Raw genomic sequence first — 4,015 nt, forward strand, 5'->3', positions numbered from 1 at the left:
TGTTACAGTTATGGTATTTCTGGAGGTGCTTAAGAAGAATACAGTTTCTCAAGAGCAGTAGGGCATTGTGGTTCTATGCTAGGGTTCGTGGGGCGAATTATGGTTAAAGATCGTAGTGTTTTAGCAAGGAGAAGTATCAATCTGAAGACAGGTTCGGAAGGGACTCGGAGAAAAAAATAATAGGACAACTAGTAGTACTCTGGACCAGTATGGTAATGGTAGGATCGGTCCTTTGTATAATTACGATATGGTAAGACTTTGCAGATGTTTTGGTGGCAATATTCTTGGGTTTGATGGCCTTCGTGGCTTGATTATGTACAAATGGATTCCAAAGTATTCTTGATGGTTTCTACCTGTGTGGAAAACGTGTTGTGTGTTGTGATTTCCTCCTGGAAGAAGCAAGAGAAAGGGTTCTAACTAATAAGGTATGTAAATTGTTGGTGACTCAAACTTTATAATAAGATTCTTGTACTTTTCACATGATGGCAAGATAGATATTATGTGTTATGTGGAAGTTAGATTTACATGTACGAGGTGGCAGTACAGTCTCGAAGAGAAGGTAACGAATGTTGGATAATATGGACGGTTCCAAATAACTAGATGGATACTATTACTACTTGGTGTTGTATGAGAAGGGGGCGGACTTCAGAAGGCGTATTATATTTCGACTTACGGATGTATAAATTAGTATTTGTGATGACCCAAAAGGTCATCTTATGTTTTAGAACTCGAATCTGCGCTCTTAAGCCTTAAAAATCTCATTTTTACCCTCCTCGATTTGTGTGCGCAGTCCGGGTAGGTTATCGGAAAGCTTTTATGTTGAAAACTAATGAAAATAAAAATTTTTACCTTAAAAGTTAATTTTAGTTGACTTCGGTCAATATTTTTGGTTAACGGGTCTGGATCCGTGCTTTGACAGTCCCGGTAGGTCCGTATCGAATTATGGGACCTGGGCGTATGCTCGGAATGGAATTCGGAGGTCCAAGGCTTGAGTTATGAATTTTCGATGAAAATAAAAAGTTTGGAAATTATTTATTTTTAAGAATTGATTGATATTTGGCATTGTTAGTATCGAGTCCGTATTTTGAAGTGTTCTTGAGAATTTCATTTGATTTGGTACTAAATTCGTAGTTCTAGGTGTTATTTTGGCGATTTGATCGCGCGAGCAAGTTCGTATGATATTTTTAGACTTGTGTGCATGTTTGGGTTGGAGCCCCGAGGGCTCGGGTGAGTTTCGGATAGGCTACGGAGTGAGATGTGGCTTGGAAAACACTGTTAGGCATCTGATATTATTGCAGGCCTCTGATCTCGCATTTGAGAGATCAGGCATCGCAATTGCGACCTATGAGAGGTTCGCATTTGCGAGCTTCTCATCGCAAATGCGAAGAGAAGCTGGGCCAATAGTTTTCGCATTTGTGAGTTTTCTTTCGCATTTGCAAAGGGAGTCGGGGAAGGGCAGTGATCGCAAATGCGATCATTTAGTCGCATTTGCGAAGATTCAGTGGTGGCAAATGCGACACTTTTCTCGCATTTGCAAAGGCAGCGGGACTGTGAAGGGCATCGCAATTGCTGAGTGTTCCTTCACATTTGCGAAGCTCAGGTCGCAATTGCGACACCTGCAGCTGAGTAAAAGGGACTTAGACGGGATGTTTCATCCATTTTTCATATTTTCAAAACCCTAAACCTTAAGAGGCGATTTTCCAAAGACCAAATCTTCCCCAAATCATAGGTAAGTCATTCCTAACTCTTTTCTTTCAATCTTTTACATCTTATAACAAGATTTCAACCTAGAATCTAGAACTTTTATGGTGAAATTAGGATTTTTGGGTTGAATTTAGGAATTTCAAAATTTGAGGATTTAGACCTCAATTTGAGGTCGGATTCCAAAACTAATTACATATTCGGGCTTGGGGGTGAATGGGTAAAAGGATTTTGGTCCGAACCTCGTATTTTGACCAAGCGGGCCCGGGTCGATTTTTCGACTTCTTGGAGGAAGTTTTTGGAAAATTTAATTTATTTTATATAATTGATTTCTTAAGCAATATTTGATATTATTGAGTCATTTTTGAATAGATAAGAGTGGTTTGGAGGTAAATTCTAAAAGAAAAGCTGTGATTGAGAATTAAGTGACCTTCGGAGCAAGGTAAGTATTGTGTCTAACCCTGACTTGAGGAAATTAGGAACCTTAGAATAATTGCTAAATAAAATTCATGTGAGAGGCGTATATGTGAGGTGACGAGTACTTATGCGCCGCCAATTTGCCTATTTTCCATGTTCCTCAGTTTTTCTTATATTGTCTCATTCCTATGCCTAATTGCTATGTGTTATACTAGTGTTGTTCAATTTATCGTTCTTATCATGTTTACGGATTTTCTGGTGATAATTGAGTTTTTATTTCAAAGTTGAGATTTATGTTATGGAACCAAATGTTGAAGTAAGGTTTGTAATTGTTATTCTATCTCCCTGTTATTATTTATGCATTGCATTATGGTAAGGGAGAGTGTTAATGCACGAAGGGTGATGTCGTGCCATATTGTGAGTGTTAATGTACGAAGGGTGATGCCGTGTCATATTGCGAGTGTTAATGCACGAAGGGTGATGTCGTGCCATATTGTGAGTGTAAAAGCACGAAAGGTGATGCCGTGCCATGATATGAGAGTTAATGCACGAAGGGTGATGTCGTGCTGTTTCTATTAATTTTATGGCGAGATTTAGAGTAAAAACACGAAGGGTGATGCCGTGCATTTTTCCTTTACTGTTTTCACGATTACTGTTGATTCATGGTATATTGACTAGTCCGGTTATCATTCTATTGTAGTTCTTTATCTCGTATTCCCCTCAGTATGTTCCCCTCCCGAAATTGTACATGTTGATTTGTAGGTGCCTTGCCTTAGCCTCGTCACCACTTCGTCGAGGTTAGGCTCGATATTTACCAGTACATGGGGTCGGTTGTACTGATACTGCACTCTGCACTTTCTATGCAGATTTTGATACCGGCTCGGGTTGCTTGAGATTTTGCTATTGATCCGTTGTCCGGAGACTCAAGGTAAATCTGTCGGAGTTCACAGACCTTGAAGTCCCCGTCTATATTTTCTGTTCTACTATTTCTTTCATTCATACAATTGTATTTCTTTCAGACTATTACTTGTAGTAAATTCTAGAATGCTCGTGAATTGTGATTCCAGATCCGGGTGGTAGTAATGAATACAGTTTTTATGATATTCCGCATATTATATTTCATCTTAGTTAATTATTGTTAAATACTGAATGGAAATATGGAATTGGTTTAATAATTCTCTAACGTTGGCTTGCCTAGCAAGTGAAATGTTAGGCGCCATCATGGTCCCGTCGGTGGGAAATTCCGGGTCGTGACAGTTGGTATCAGAAGCCTAGGTCTCACGATTCACGAGCAAGCTTAGTAGAGTCTGTAGGATTGGTACGGAGACGTTTGTGCTTATCTTTCAGAGGCTATGAAATTTAGGAACAAGTTTCACTTCTATTCTTCTATGTCGTGCGATTTTGCTTTATCAATACTTTTTGAACTCTTCTACTCTTATTCTCTCGCAGATGGCAAGAACACGTACCGCTTCCTCAGCTGAGCAGCAGCCAGAGCCTCCAGTGGCAACTCTTACGCGGGGCAGAGGTCGAGGCCGAGGCAGGGGCAGGGCTCAGCCTAGGGGCCGAGTAGCAGCCCCAGCAGTGGAGCCTCAGATAGAGCTTGACGAAGAGGTTCCAGCCCAGACTATTCCTATCGGACCAGCTCAGGTTCCGGAGGGGTTCATTGCCACCCTAGTACTTCAGGACGCTTTGGTCCGTTTGGTGGGCCTTATGGAGAGTGTGGCCCAGACTGGCACATTTCCCATGGCACCAGCAGTCTCTCAGGCTGGAGGAGGAGCCCAGACTTCCACCACTCCCGCTCCGGAGCAGATAGCTCCCCAGTATCAAGCTCCAGAAGCTCAGCCAGTCGGATTAGTTCAGCCAGTTATTGCGGCACAGGTCGGAGATGGGCCAACTA

The sequence above is a fragment of the Nicotiana tabacum genome, chromosome 19 (assembly GCF_000715075.1).
Source record: "Nicotiana tabacum cultivar K326 chromosome 19, ASM71507v2, whole genome shotgun sequence".
Lineage (NCBI taxonomy): Eukaryota > Viridiplantae > Streptophyta > Magnoliopsida > Solanales > Solanaceae > Nicotiana > Nicotiana tabacum.